Source organism: Taudactylus pleione, unplaced genomic scaffold, assembly GCF_031769625.1.
Source record: "Taudactylus pleione unplaced genomic scaffold, aTauple2 ptg000520l, whole genome shotgun sequence".
Lineage (NCBI taxonomy): Eukaryota > Metazoa > Chordata > Amphibia > Anura > Myobatrachidae > Taudactylus > Taudactylus pleione.
Window position 1 is genome coordinate 9,629,511 of NW_028284922.1, and position 17,082 is coordinate 9,646,592.

Sequence of the window (17,082 nt, forward strand, 5' to 3'; positions counted from 1 at the left end):
AGTGTTCAAAAAAGTGTCTTTGAAGTAAAGATTCTCCGCTTCGGACTCACTGAAACTTAATATCTCACCTATAGGTAGTTGTATGTTAAGAAAACCACTCCCGTCAGTTGGAGTTGTGGTAGCCCCTTTGTTGATTTGAGACATAACCAATATGATGTAGAGTCAAAAGGATATTATTGACGGACAACAAAAATTAATCTTAATGAAAAAGTCAATACAATAATAGTGGTATGAATGTAGTTGCAGAAAACTGATTGTAACCATATGCAAAGTCAAATCCAAGGTGTTCCAAAGAAATAATCAACAGGTTTATAAAGCAGCTTACAAAAACAGAGTAAAACAAAGTCCATAGAACTACCCTAAACCAAGAAAAAATGTGAGGAAAAAATTAAAGATAACTTAAAAAAATATATATATTTACACGATGTTCTGATTGATAAGTAGAGTAAATGAAAAGAAGGGGTGCCATGCAATCCAAATGAATGAAAAAAAATCCTAACCAATTGGAAAAATATATTGAAATAAAGCCGGCACTCCACAGGTTATATGAAATACTGGTGCCTGGGTGCCATCTGATGGTCTAAACAGGCCAAAATGTATACATGCAATAAACAGCGGCACTCACAGGACTTGCAAAGAAGACTCCAGACTCCCAAGGTCAAGTTCAACGTTTCAGTCAAACGACTTTTATCAAGAACCATAGAACAATGAAAAGGTACATACCTATATACCAGCATACATCCCATAGTGACAAAACGTGTAACCTGCCCAGCGACTCCCGCCGGATGAAATGACGTCATCAAAGCGGGACCCGCCTCCTCTTGATGATGCGGCCATCAGACGCATTGTTGCCATAGTGATGCTCCACAACAACGGAGCTCACTACGTGCAGGCGTCAGGCCGATCATGTGACCAGCCCCGCAACTGACCAGTAAGGTCCGTTTACTGTGTGTCAGACGGGGGTGGTAACAGAGAACATAGCGCATGCAGTGAACGGTAACTAAGGAAACCAATGTAAACAGCGCTGCGAACAAAAACAGCACAATTAAATGCAATGAAATAAACAAACTGCATGCTCCCCTATATGTTGAAGCGGGTACCTGGGCAGGCTATAATCATGTGTGAAAAACCAAGTGGTGTTACCATGACAGTAGGTGCTCATGAACGATAGTGGTGACAATAAAAATATGAAATAGTGAACATTGTACTCACAATAAAGCGGCCATAAACCTGTGCACACATTTTTACATATACATAAACTGAAAAAACTATAAACTCTGGAAACACCGGGTAAGGATGACAAAGAGATCTGAAATCCATGTACTGTGGAAAGTAATCTACTGACTAAGTAAATCTAGGTAGGTTATGCATATGCAAAACATAAGGCTCAATAAGTCTAAATGCAAAAAACAAAGAGGAGTTAGAAGTAACCGCTGAAAACATGAGTTCATCGAATGAACACCATGTTAAAAATGCTTACAATATACATTGTGGATCTCCCAATGTCAAGGTTTTACTAATATGCCCCATATGACATGTCAAGGAGCAATAGTGAGTCAAAATCCATCAGGTCTTATGAAAAGAATGAATGTCCATACCACACCAGTGGTAGCTATTCAACCTGTGAAGAGAATATATAATTAATCCCTCCAACAAAAATAATAATAAAGTAAAGGAATCTATATTCGATATGAATAAAGAGAAGAAGACAGAAAAAAGAACAACCTGAGTAAAGAGACAGAAAATATACAATGGATGGAACAGATGTGAGACGACTAAGGATCTCAGTATGTTACAGCACCAGGTATTCCATGGAGGTCTCCCATCCAAGTACTAATCTGGCCTACACTGCTTAGCTTCCAAGATCTGACGGTATAAGGCGTATCCAGTGTAGTATGACTGTAACAAAGATGTATACAATCCAAATTATTAAGTCCTTGATCACTCTGAACCTACCATCTAAGATCATAGGGAAATGAGAAAAGAACAAACCATAAAAAGAAGATGAATAAACAAAGAAAAGAATGAGGAATTGGAAAAAACCAAAACAGATTGTAAGACCATCAAGAAAGAACATGGGATAATGGGTAATAAATGCCCAGTAAGTAGTTGCAGGGTCAATAGACTCTGACAAATAATGAATGTGGTCTCATTTTCAAAAGAAACATGAGAAAGATAATTGTTCATTGAGTCCATGAGGAGATACAGTGTTCATCTTATGGATCCAAAACACCTCACGTTGTAGAAGTTTCTTTTCACGGTCACCTCCCCTTTTGTTGGGTGGAATATGGTCGATGAATTTGTATACCAAACTCGATAAAGGATGTCTTGAATTCTTAAAATGGCGGGCCACCGGCTGGTCGATTTCTTTACCTTCAAGGGCCTGTCTTATGGCAGATCTGTGTTGAGCCATTCTGGTTTTGGCTGTGCATGTAGTTTTTCCAATGTAGACCAGACTGCAAGGACATCGGATCATATATATAATGTATTTGGAGGAACATGTTAAAACATGATTTATTGGTATGCGTTTCCCTGAGTGAGGATGTGCGACATCCGGACCTGTCTCTAAAAAACTGCAAGTGGTACAACCTGTGCATCGGTAACATCCGGGTTTTTTAGCCAGAAAATGCTGTTCACTTTTGCGCGGACCATAATTTACATCATTATGGACTAGCCAATCTTTCAGGTTCCTACCCCGTTTATATCCAAGCATAATTCTGGAATTCCTCAATGGTTTAATAGAGTCATCAGTATTGATGATGGGCCAAAGGCGTTTTGAAGTGGAATTGATGAATTTACTGGCAATGTTATGTTGGTTAATGAATAACATGGTGTTCGTATTTTTCGATGTGGAAACATTAAGTACAGAAGTCTGTTTATTCCGTTCAATAGCTCTCTGTTTAGCTAAATGAAGATCTTTCTGTTTGTATCCACATTGTATGAATTTTACAATCATGTTGTCAATTTCTTTGTCTGCAAGCTGTGGATCACTTGTGATTCTGAGTGCTCTTAGGAATTGTGAATATGGAAGACTCCTTTTGAGTGAAGTAGGGTGATGGCTTTGTGCATGCAATAAAGTATTGCTATCTGTAGGTTTGTGATAGACGGATGTACTAAATTGAGAACCTGACCACACAATGTTGATATCCAAGTAGTGCACATTGCTGGAACTTTGTTCAAATGTGAACGTGATGTGGTTATGCAAGTTTATATGAGTCATAGCATTAATAAAATCTGTTTCAGTTCCTGACCATAGGACCATAATGTCGTCGATGTAACGGATGTAAAACACCAAAGATTTGTTGAACTCAGGATTATTCAATAAAAATGTTCCTTCTCTACAGAAAACATGTATACATTGGCCAAAGATGGAGCTACATGCGAGCCCATAGCGCAGCCTTTCTTCTGCAAGAAAAATTTGTTGTCAAATAAAAAGTAATTGTTGTTCAAAGTCTGTTTCAAAAGACATATGTAGAAATCAATGTTTGGTCCATGATAATCCTGATGTGACTTCAAAAAAGATTCCATGCAATCACATCCATCTTGTTGTGGAATGCTTGTATATAACGAGTTTACGTCTATAGTACATAGAAGTAAATTATGTGGAAGATCGTTTAAATTGCCAAGTTTTTCCAATAGTGAATTAGAATCTTTTAAAAAGGTGGGTTCCTTACCAATCAACGGTTGTACATAGAAATCTAAAAATTGTGATATCTTACTGTACAGGCTGTCCCTGGCTGAGATGATGGGACGACCAGGGGGGGCAGATAAAGACTTGTGTATTTTTGGTAATGTGTAGAGTAAAGGAGTGATGGGTTTATCAACTGTAAGAAATTGCATGGTATCTTTAGTTATAATGCCATTCAAAAGTGCTTGTGCAAGGCAGTCATCTAGTTCTTTTTTGAATTTCAACACTGGATCAGAACCTAAGGGTAAATATGTCTCCGTGTCGCCTAATTGGCGATAAATTTTTTTTATGTACTGTTGTTTGTCTTGAATAACGATAGCTCCCCCTTTATCTGCAGACCGAATAATGATAGAGTCATCATTACTCAGAGAGATAAGGGCTTGGTATTCGTTTTTGGTAAGATTATGCTGTATGGAGTGCCTGCCTTTGTACTGTGTGGAAACTTCATAATCCAACAATCTAATAAAGCTTTTGATGGAAGCATTGTTAGAGGCAGGATCAAAAGATGATGTGGTTCTGAAGGGAGTAGTATCAGTAGATGGTAAAGTGATATCTGAATTACTAAAAAATTCTTTGAGTTTGAGACTTCTATTCAATCTCCACAGGTCCTTTTTCCAGTTGAAGCTATTGAAAGAACAAGTTGGATTAAAGGTTAAACCTTTCTGTAATAATTTAGATTCTGCCATGTTGAGTGTCTTACTAGATAGGTTTACCACTATGTTGTTTTCTTGTACACTTTTTTGCCTCGACCCCTGTTTCCCCCGTCTAGTGTGGGACCGTTTCCTTTTCTTGCACGTGTTGCTACCCCTAAAGGGGGACGCTGTGTGACTGTGAGTGAAGTAGAAGGAAAATCCTGGTCACTTTGTGATGAGTTTGCACCACTAGATTCTTCGGTGTCTAAAAAGCGTCTGGGAGTTCTAAAGCGGGTTCTTTGGGGCCTAGAATTTAATGTTCTGCCAGTGGCCCAGGAGTAAACTCTCTGTTCCTGATAATCAATAGTCACTTTGGCCAGTTTCTCCTTTTTGTATTTAATCAAATTTTTCTTGTAATCTTCCACCTGAATGCTTAATTTTTCAAGCCAATTGTTGGAACTGTCTGTTGAAAGACAAGCTTTATGTGCACTCTCAAAATTTTTAATTTTATCCCGAATATTGCTGAGTTCCTTGCCAGATTCTTCTATGACCAATAATATTAGATCGAGGGAACATTTATTAAGGACAGCAACCCATCTTCTACAGAAATCTACATTATTTCTGCCTATAGTCGGGATATTTTTAATCCTAAATCCTCTCGGAATTTTACGCTCCTTGTGGTAGTCAGAAAGGTTAACTCCGTGTAAATAGTAATCTAACTCCTTTTTCTTGAGTTTGAGTAATTGAACATATAATTCATCTGCAGAGGAGGCACCTGCAGTGTTCAAAAAAGTGTCTTTGAAGTAAAGATTCTCCGCTTCGGACTCACTGAAACTTAATATCTCACCTATAGGTAGTTGTATGTTAAGAAAACCACTCCCGTCAGTTGGAGTTGTGGTAGCCCCTTTGTTGATTTGAGACATAACCAATATGATGTAGAGTCAAAAGGATATTATTGACGGACAACAAAAATTAATCTTAATGAAAAAGTCAATACAATAATAGTGGTATGAATGTAGTTGCAGAAAACTGATTGTAACCATATGCAAAGTCAAATCCAAGGTGTTCCAAAGAAATAATCAACAGGTTTATAAAGCAGCTTACAAAAACAGAGTAAAACAAAGTCCATAGAACTACCCTAAACCAAGAAAAAATGTGAGGAAAAAATTAAAGATAACTTAAAAAAATATATATATTTACACGATGTTCTGATTGATAAGTAGAGTAAATGAAAAGAAGGGGTGCCATGCAATCCAAATGAATGAAAAAAAATCCTAACCAATTGGAAAAATATATTGAAATAAAGCCGGCACTCCACAGGTTATATGAAATACTGGTGCCTGGGTGCCATCTGATGGTCTAAACAGGCCAAAATGTATACATGCAATAAACAGCGGCACTCACAGGACTTGCAAAGAAGACTCCAGACTCCCAAGGTCAAGTTCAACGTTTCAGTCAAACGACTTTTATCAAGAACCATAGAACAATGAAAAGGTACATACCTATATACCAGCATACATCCCATAGTGACAAAACGTGTAACCTGCCCAGCGACTCCCGCCGGATGAAATGACGTCATCAAAGCGGGACCCGCCTCCTCTTGATGATGCGGCCATCAGACGCATTGTTGCCATAGTGATGCTCCACAACAACGGAGCTCACTACGTGCAGGCGTCAGGCCGATCATGTGACCAGCCCCGCAACTGACCAGTAAGGTCCGTTTACTGTGTGTCAGACGGGGGTGGTAACAGAGAACATAGCGCATGCAGTGAACGGTAACTAAGGAAACCAATGTAAACAGCGCTGCGAACAAAAACAGCACAATTAAATGCAATGAAATAAACAAACTGCATGCTCCCCTATATGTTGAAGCGGGTACCTGGGCAGGCTATAATCATGTGTGAAAAACCAAGTGGTGTTACCATGACAGTAGGTGCTCATGAACGATAGTGGTGACAATAAAAATATGAAATAGTGAACATTGTACTCACAATAAAGCGGCCATAAACCTGTGCACACATTTTTACATATACATAAACTGAAAAAACTATAAACTCTGGAAACACCGGGTAAGGATGACAAAGAGATCTGAAATCCATGTACTGTGGAAAGTAATCTACTGACTAAGTAAATCTAGGTAGGTTATGCATATGCAAAACATAAGGCTCAATAAGTCTAAATGCAAAAAACAAAGAGGAGTTAGAAGTAACCGCTGAAAACATGAGTTCATCGAATGAACACCATGTTAAAAATGCTTACAATATACATTGTGGATCTCCCAATGTCAAGGTTTTACTAATATGCCCCATATGACATGTCAAGGAGCAATAGTGAGTCAAAATCCATCAGGTCTTATGAAAAGAATGAATGTCCATACCACACCAGTGGTAGCTATTCAACCTGTGAAGAGAATATATAATTAATCCCTCCAACAAAAATAATAATAAAGTAAAGGAATCTATATTCGATATGAATAAAGAGAAGAAGACAGAAAAAAGAACAACCTGAGTAAAGAGACAGAAAATATACAATGGATGGAACAGATGTGAGACGACTAAGGATCTCAGTATGTTACAGCACCAGGTATTCCATGGAGGTCTCCCATCCAAGTACTAATCTGGCCTACACTGCTTAGCTTCCAAGATCTGACGGTATAAGGCGTATCCAGTGTAGTATGACTGTAACAAAGATGTATACAATCCAAATTATTAAGTCCTTGATCACTCTGAACCTACCATCTAAGATCATAGGGAAATGAGAAAAGAACAAACCATAAAAAGAAGATGAATAAACAAAGAAAAGAATGAGGAATTGGAAAAAACCAAAACAGATTGTAAGACCATCAAGAAAGAACATGGGATAATGGGTAATAAATGCCCAGTAAGTAGTTGCAGGGTCAATAGACTCTGACAAATAATGAATGTGGTCTCATTTTCAAAAGAAACATGAGAAAGATAATTGTTCATTGAGTCCATGAGGAGATACAGTGTTCATCTTATGGATCCAAAACACCTCACGTTGTAGAAGTTTCTTTTCACGGTCACCTCCCCTTTTGTTGGGTGGAATATGGTCGATGAATTTGTATACCAAACTCGATAAAGGATGTCTTGAATTCTTAAAATGGCGGGCCACCGGCTGGTCGATTTCTTTACCTTCAAGGGCCTGTCTTATGGCAGATCTGTGTTGAGCCATTCTGGTTTTGGCTGTGCATGTAGTTTTTCCAATGTAGACCAGACTGCAAGGACATCGGATCATATATATAATGTATTTGGAGGAACATGTTAAAACATGATTTATTGGTATGCGTTTCCCTGAGTGAGGATGTGCGACATCCGGACCTGTCTCTAAAAAACTGCAAGTGGTACAACCTGTGCATCGGTAACATCCGGGTTTTTTAGCCAGAAAATGCTGTTCACTTTTGCGCGGACCATAATTTACATCATTATGGACTAGCCAATCTTTCAGGTTCCTACCCCGTTTATATCCAAGCATAATTCTGGAATTCCTCAATGGTTTAATAGAGTCATCAGTATTGATGATGGGCCAAAGGCGTTTTGAAGTGGAATTGATGAATTTACTGGCAATGTTATGTTGGTTAATGAATAACATGGTGTTCGTATTTTTCGATGTGGAAACATTAAGTACAGAAGTCTGTTTATTCCGTTCAATAGCTCTCTGTTTAGCTAAATGAAGATCTTTCTGTTTGTATCCACATTGTATGAATTTTACAATCATGTTGTCAATTTCTTTGTCTGCAAGCTGTGGATCACTTGTGATTCTGAGTGCTCTTAGGAATTGTGAATATGGAAGACTCCTTTTGAGTGAAGTAGGGTGATGGCTTTGTGCATGCAATAAAGTATTGCTATCTGTAGGTTTGTGATAGACGGATGTACTAAATTGAGAACCTGACCACACAATGTTGATATCCAAGTAGTGCACATTGCTGGAACTTTGTTCAAATGTGAACGTGATGTGGTTATGCAAGTTTATATGAGTCATAGCATTAATAAAATCTGTTTCAGTTCCTGACCATAGGACCATAATGTCGTCGATGTAACGGATGTAAAACACCAAAGATTTGTTGAACTCAGGATTATTCAATAAAAATGTTCCTTCTCTACAGAAAACATGTATACATTGGCCAAAGATGGAGCTACATGCGAGCCCATAGCGCAGCCTTTCTTCTGCAAGAAAAATTTGTTGTCAAATAAAAAGTAATTGTTGTTCAAAGTCTGTTTCAAAAGACATATGTAGAAATCAATGTTTGGTCCATGATAATCCTGATGTGACTTCAAAAAAGATTCCATGCAATCACATCCATCTTGTTGTGGAATGCTTGTATATAACGAGTTTACGTCTATAGTACATAGAAGTAAATCATGTGGAAGATCGTTTAAATTGCCAAGTTTTTCCAATAGTGAATTAGAATCTTTTAAAAAGGTGGGTTCCTTACCAATCAACGGTTGTACATAGAAATCTAAAAATTGTGATATCTTACTGTACAGGCTGTCCCTGGCTGAGATGATGGGACGACCAGGGGGGGCAGATAAAGACTTGTGTATTTTTGGTAATGTGTAGAGTAAAGGAGTGATGGGTTTATCAACTGTAAGAAATTGCATGGTATCTTTAGTTATAATGCCATTCAAAAGTGCTTGTGCAAGGCAGTCATCTAGTTCTTTTTTGAATTTCAACACTGGATCAGAACCTAAGGGTAAATATGTCTCCGTGTCGCCTAATTGGCGATAAATTTTTTTTATGTACTGTTGTTTGTCTTGAATAACGATAGCTCCCCCTTTATCTGCAGACCGAATAATGATAGAGTCATCATTACTCAGAGAGATAAGGGCTTGGTATTCGTTTTTGGTAAGATTATGCTGTATGGAGTGCCTGCCTTTGTACTGTGTGGAAACTTCATAATCCAACAATCTAATAAAGCTTTTGATGGAAGCATTGTTAGAGGCAGGATCAAAAGATGATGTGGTTCTGAAGGGAGTAGTATCAGTAGATGGTAAAGTGATATCTGAATTACTAAAAAATTCTTTGAGTTTGAGACTTCTATTCAATCTCCACAGGTCCTTTTTCCAGTTGAAGCTATTGAAAGAACAAGTTGGATTAAAGGTTAAACCTTTCTGTAATAATTTAGATTCTGCCATGTTGAGTGTCTTACTAGATAGGTTTACCACTATGTTGTTTTCTTGTACACTTTTTTGCCTCGACCCCTGTTTCCCCCGTCTAGTGTGGGACCGTTTCCTTTTCTTGCGCATGTTGCTACCCCTAAAGGGGGACGCTGTGTGACTGTGAGTGAAGTAGAAGGAAAATCCTGGTCACTTTGTGATGAGTTTGCACCACTAGATTCTTCGGTGTCTAAAAAGCGTCTGGGAGTTCTAAAGCGGGTTCTTTGGGGCCTAGAATTTAATGTTCTGCCAGTGGCCCAGGAGTAAACTCTCTGTTCCTGATAATCAATAGTCACTTTGGCCAGTTTCTCCTTTTTGTATTTAATCAAATTTTTCTTGTAATCTTCCACCTGAATGCTTAATTTTTCAAGCCAATTGTTGGAACTGTCTGTTGAAAGACAAGCTTTATGTGCACTCTCAAAATTTTTAATTTTATCCCGAATATTGCTGAGTTCCTTGCCAGATTCTTCTATGACCAATAATATTAGATCGAGGGAACATTTATTAAGGACAGCAACCCATCTTCTACAGAAATCTACATTATTTCTGCCTATAGTCGGGATATTTTTAATCCTAAATCCTCTCGGAATTTTACGCTCCTTGTGGTAGTCAGAAAGGTTAACTCCGTGTAAATAGTAATCTAACTCCTTTTTCTTGAGTTTGAGTAATTGAACATATAATTCATCTGCAGAGGAGGCACCTGCAGTGTTCAAAAAAGTGTCTTTGAAGTAAAGATTCTCCGCTTCGGACTCACTGAAACTTAATATCTCACCTATAGGTAGTTGTATGTTAAGAAAACCACTCCCGTCAGTTGGAGTTGTGGTAGCCCCTTTGTTGATTTGAGACATAACCAATATGATGTAGAGTCAAAAGGATATTATTGACAGACAACAAAAATTAATCTTAATGAAAAAGTCAATACAATAATAGTGGTATGAATGTAGTTGCAGAAAACTGATTGTAACCATATGCAAAGTCAAATCCAAGGTGTTCCAAAGAAATAATCAACAGGTTTATAAAGCAGCTTACAAAAACAGAGTAAAACAAAGTCCATAGAACTACCCTAAACCAAGAAAAAATGTGAGGAAAAAATTAAAGATAACTTAAAAAAATATATATATTTACACGATGTTCTGATTGATAAGTAGAGTAAATGAAAAGAAGGGGTGCCATGCAATCCAAATGAATGAAAAAAAATCCTAACCAATTGGAAAAATATATTGAAATAAAGCCGGCACTCCACAGGTTATATGAAATACTGGTGCCTGGGTGCCATCTGATGGTCTAAACAGGCCAAAATGTATACATGCAATAAACAGCGGCACTCACAGGACTTGCAAAGAAGACTCCAGACTCCCAAGGTCAAGTTCAACGTTTCAGTCAAACGACTTTTATCAAGAACCATAGAACAATGAAAAGGTACATACCTATATACCAGCATACATCCCATAGTGACAAAACGTGTAACCTGCCCAGCGACTCCCGCCGGATGAAATGACGTCATCAAAGCGGGACCCGCCTCCTCTTGATGATGCGGCCATCAGACGCATTGTTGCCATAGTGATGCTCCACAACAACGGAGCTCACTACGTGCAGGCGTCAGGCCGATCATGTGACCAGCCCCGCAACTGACCAGTAAGGTCCGTTTACTGTGTGTCAGACGGGGGTGGTAACAGAGAACATAGCGCATGCAGTGAACGGTAACTAAGGAAACCAATGTAAACAGCGCTGCGAACAAAAACAGCACAATTAAATGCAATGAAATAAACAAACTGCATGCTCCCCTATATGTTGAAGCGGGTACCTGGGCAGGCTATAATCATGTGTGAAAAACCAAGTGGTGTTACCATGACAGTAGGTGCTCATGAACAATAGTGGTGACAATAAAAATATGAAATAGTGAACATTGTACTCACAATAAAGCGGCCATAAACCTGTGCACACATTTTTACATATACATAAACTGAAAAAACTATAAACTCTGGAAACACCGGGTAAGGATGACAAAGAGATCTGAAATCCATGTACTGTGGAAAGTAATCTACTGACTAAGTAAATCTAGGTAGGTTATGCATATGCAAAACATAAGGCTCAATAAGTCTAAATGCAAAAAACAAAGAGGAGTTAGAAGTAACCACTGAAAACATGAGTTCATCGAATGAACACCATGTTAAAAATGCTTACAATATACATTGTGGATCTCCCAATGTCAAGGTTTTACTAATATGCCCCATATGACATGTCAAGGAGCAATAGTGAGTCAAAATCCATCAGGTCTTATGAAAAGAATGAATGTCCATACCACACCAGTGGTAGCTATTCAACCTGTGAAGAGAATATATAATTAATCCCTCCAACAAAAATAATAATAAAGTAAAGGAATCTATATTCGATATGAATAAAGAGAAGAAGACAGAAAAAAGAACAACCTGAGTAAAGAGACAGAAAATATACAATGGATGGAACAGATGTGAGACGACTAAGGATCTCAGTATGTTACAGCACCAGGTATTCCATGGAGGTCTCCCATCCAAGTACTAATCTGGCCTACACTGCTTAGCTTCCAAGATCTGACGGTATAAGGCGTATCCAGTGTAGTATGACTGTAACAAAGATGTATACAATCCAAATTATTAAGTCCTTGATCACTCTGAACCTACCATCTAAGATCATAGGGAAAAGAGAAAAGAACAAACCATAAAAAGAAGATGAATAAACAAAGAAAAGAATGAGGAATTGGAAAAAACCAAAACAGATTGTAAGACCATCAAGAAAGAACATGGGATAATGGGTAATAAATGCCCAGTAAGTAGTTGCAGGGTCAATAGACTCTGACAAATAATGAATGTGGTCTCATTTTCAAAAGAAACATGAGAAAGATAATTGTTCATTGAGTCCATGAGGAGATACAGTGTTCATCTTATGGATCCAAAACACCTCACGTTGTAGAAGTTTCTTTTCACGGTCACCTCCCCTTTTGTTGGGTGGAATATGGTCGATGAATTTGTATACCAAACTCGATAAAGGATGTCTTGAATTCTTAAAATGGCGGGCCACCGGCTGGTCGATTTCTTTACCTTCAAGGGCCTGTCTTATGGCAGATCTGTGTTGAGCCATTCTGGTTTTGGCTGTGCATGTAGTTTTTCCAATGTAGACCAGACTGCAAGGACATCGGATCATATATATAATGTATTTGGAGGAACATGTTAAAACATGATTTATTGGTATGCGTTTCCCTGAGTGAGGATGTGCGACATCCGGACCTGTCTCTAAAAAACTGCAAGTGGTACAACCTGTGCATCGGTAACATCCGGGTTTTTTAGCCAGAAAATGCTGTTCACTTTTGCGCGGACCATAATTTACATCATTATGGACTAGCCAATCTTTCAGGTTCCTACCCCATTTATATCCAAGCATAATTCTGGAATTCCTCAATGGTTTAATAGAGTCATCAGTATTGATGATGGGCCAAAGGCGTTTTGAAGTGGAATTGATGAATTTACTGGCAATGTTATGTTGGTTAATGAATAACATGGTGTTCGTATTTTTCGATGTGGAAACATTAAGTACAGAAGTCTGTTTATTCCGTTCAATAGCTCTCTGTTTAGCTAAATGAAGATCTTTCTGTTTGTATCCATGTTGTATGAATTTTACAATCATGTTGTCAATTTCTTTGTCTGCAAGCTGTGGATCACTTGTGATTCTGAGTGCTCTTAGGAATTGTGAATATGGAAGACTCCTTTTGAGTGAAGTAGGGTGATGGCTTTGTGCATGCAATAAAGTATTGCTATCTGTAGGTTTGTGATAGACGGATGTACTAAATTGAGAACCTGACCACACAATGTTGATATCCAAGTAGTGCACATTGCTGGAACTTTGTTCAAATGTGAACGTGATGTGGTTATGCATGGAGTTTATATGAGTCATAGCATTAATAAAATCTGTTTCAGTTCCTGACCATAGGACCATAATGTCGTCGATGTAACGGATGTAAAACACCAAAGATTTGTTGAACTCAGGATTATTCAATAAAAATGTTCCTTCTCTACAGAAAACATGTATACATTGGCCAAAGATGGAGCTACATGCGAGCCCATAGCGCAGCCTTTCTTCTGCAAGAAAAATTTGTTGTCAAATAAAAAGTAATTGTTGTTCAAAGTTTGTTTCAAAAGACATATGTAGAAATCAATGTTTGGTCCATGATAATCCTGATGTGACTTCAAAAAAGATTCCATGCAATCACATCCATCTTGTTGTGGAATGCTTGTATATAACGAGTTTACGTCTATAGTACATAGAAGTAAATCATGTGGAAGATCGTTTAAATTGCCAAGTTTTTCCAATAGTGAATTAGAATCTTTTAAAAAGGTGGGTTCCTTACCAATCAACGGTTGTACATAGAAATCTAAAAATTGTGATATCTTACTGTACAGGCACCTGGCTGAGATGATGGGATGACCAGGGGGGGCAGATAAAGACTTGTGTATTTTTGGTAATGTGTAGAGTAAAGGAGTGATGGGTTTATCAACTGTAAGAAATTGCATGGTATCTTTAGTTATAATGCCATTCAAAAGTGCTTGTGCAAGGCAGTCATCTAGTTCTTTTTTGAATTTCAACACTGGATCAGAACCTAAGGGTAAATATGTCTCCGTGTCGCCTAATTGGCGATAAATTTTTTTTATGTACTGTTGTTTGTCTTGAATAACGATAGCTCCCCCTTTATCTGCAGACCGAATAATGATAGAGTCATCATTACTCAGAGAGATAAGGGCTTGGTATTCGTTTTTGGTAAGATTATGCTGTATGGAGTGCCTGCCTTTGTACTGTGTGGAAACTTCATAATCCAACAATCTAATAAAGCTTTTGATGGAAGCATTGTTAGAGGCAGGATCAAAAGATGATGTGGTTCTGAAGGGAGTAGTATCAGTAGATGGTAAAGTGATATCTGAATTACTAAAAAATTCTTTGAGTTTGAGACTTCTATTCAATCTCCACAGGTCCTTTTTCCAGTTGAAGCTATTGAAAGAACAAGTTGGAATAAAGGTTAAACCTTTCTGTAATAATTTAAATTCTGCCATGTTGAGTGTCTTACTAGATAGGTTTACCACTATGTTGTTTTCTTGTACACTTTTTTGCCTCGACCCCTGTTTCCCCCGTCTAGTGTGGGACCGTTTCCTTTTCTTGCGCGTGTTGCTACCCCTAAAGGGGGACGCTGTGTGACTGTGAGTGAAGTAGAAGGAAAATCCTGGTCACTTTGTGATGAGTTTGCACCACTAGATTCTTCGGTGTCTAAAAAGCGTCTGGGAGTTCTAAAGCGGGTTCTTTGGGGCCTAGAATTTAATGTTCTGCCAGTGGCCCAGGAGTAAACTCTCTGTTCCTGATAATCAATAGTCACTTTGGCCAGTTTCTCCTTTTTGTATTTAATCAAATTTTTCTTGTAATCTTCCACCTGAATGCTTAATTTTTCAAGCCAATTGTTGGAACTGTCTGTTGAAAGACAAGCTTTATGTGCACTCTCAAAATTTTTAATTTTATCCCGAATATTGCTGAGTTCCTTGCCAGATTCTTCTATGACCAATAATATTAGATCGAGGGAACATTTATTAAGGACAGCAACCCATCTTCTACAGAAATCTACATTATTTCTGCCTATAGTCGGGATATTTTTAATCCTAAATCCTCTCGGAATTTTACGCTCCTTGTGGTAGTCAGAAAGGGTAACTCCGTGTAAATAGTAATCTAACTCCTTTTTCTTGAGTTTGAGTAATTGAACATATAATTCATCTGCAGAGGAGGCACCTGCAGTGTTCAAAAAAGTGTCTTTGAAGTAAAGATTCTCCGCTTCGGACTCACTGAAACTTAATATCTCACCTATAGGTAGTTGTATGTTAAGAAAACCACTCCCGTCAGTTGGAGTTGTGGTAGCCCCTTTGTTGATTTGAGACATAACCAATATGATGTAGAGTCAAAAGGATATTATTGACGGACAACAAAAATTAATCTTAATGAAAAAGTCAATACAATAATAGTGGTATGAATGTAGTTGCAGAAAACTGATTGTAACCATATGCAAAGTCAAATCCAAGGTGTTCCAAAGAAATAATCAACAGGTTTATAAAGCAGCTTACAAAAACAGAGTAAAACAAAGTCCATAGAACTACCCTAAACCAAGAAAAAATGTGAGGAAAAAATTAAAGATAACTTAAAAAAATATATATATTTACACAATGTTCTGATTGATAAGTAGAGTAAATGAAAAGAAGGTGTGCCATGCAATCCAAATGAATGAAAAAAAATCCTAACCAATTGGAAAAATATATTGAAATAAAGCCGGCACTCCACAGGTTATATGAAATACTGGTGCCTGGGTGCCATCTGATGGTCTAAACAGGCCAAAATGTATACATGCAATAAACAGCGGCACTCACAGGACTTGCAAAGAAGACTCCAGACTCCCAAGGTCAAGTTCAACGTTTCAGTCAAACGACTTTTATCAAGAACCATAGAACAATGAAAAGGTACATACCTATATACCAGCATACATCCCATAGTGACAAAACGTGTAACCTGCCCAGCGACTCCCGCCGGATGAAATGACGTCATCAAAGCGGGTCCCACCTCCTCTTGATGATGCGGCCATCAGACGCATTGTTGCCATAGTGATGCTCCACAACAACGGAGCTCACTACGTGCAGGCGTCAGGCCGATCATGTGACCAGCCCCGCAACTGACCAGTAAGGTCCGTTTACTGTGTGTCAGACGGGGGTGGTAACAGAGAACATAGCGCATGCAGTGAACGGTAACTAAGGAAACCAATGTAAACAGCGCTGCGAACAAAAACAGCACAATTAAATGCAATGAAATAAACAAACTGCATGCTCCCCTATATGTTGAAGCGGGTACCTGGGCAGGCTATAATCATGTGTGAAAAACTAAGTGGTGTTACCATGACAATAGGTGCTCATGAACAATAGTGGTGACAATAAAAATATGAAATAGTGAACATTGTACTCACAATAAAGCGGCCATAAACCTGTGCACACATTTTTACATATACATAAACTGAAAAAACTATAAACTCTGGAAACACCGGGTAAGGATGACAAAGAGATCTGAAATCCATGTACTGTGGAAAGTAATCTACTGACTAAGTAAATCTAGGTAGGTTATGCATATGCAAAACATAAGGCTCAATAAGTCTAAATGCAAAAAACAAAGAGGAGTTAGAAGTAACCGCTGAAAACATGAGTTCATCGAATGAACACCATGTTAAAAATGCTTACAATATACATTGTGGATCTCCCAATGTCAAGGTTTTACTAATATGCCCCATATGACATGTCAAGGAGCAATAGTGAGTCAAAATCCATCAGGTCTTATGAAAAGAATGAATGTCCATACCACACCAGTGGTAGCTATTCAACCTGTGAAGAGAATATATAATTAATCCCTCCAACAAAAATAATAATAAAGTAAAGGAATCTATATTCGATATGAATAAAGAGAAGAAGACAGAAAAAAGAACAACCTGAGTAAAGAGACAGAAAATATACAATGGATGGAACAGATGTGAGACGACTAAGGATCT

At 38.1% G+C, this 17,082-nt stretch overlaps 3 pseudogenes; all 3 read right to left on the bottom strand.

The window, feature by feature from the left end:
- Positions 1–1,789: 1,789 nt before the first annotated feature.
- On the bottom strand, positions 1,790–1,907 carry LOC148501351 (5S ribosomal RNA; annotated as a pseudogene).
- Positions 1,908–6,888: 4,981 nt separating this feature from the next.
- Positions 6,889–7,006, bottom strand: LOC148501352 (5S ribosomal RNA; annotated as a pseudogene).
- Positions 7,007–11,987: 4,981 nt separating this feature from the next.
- Positions 11,988–12,105, bottom strand: LOC148501353 (5S ribosomal RNA; annotated as a pseudogene).
- Between the last annotated feature and the right edge of the window lie 4,977 nt (positions 12,106–17,082).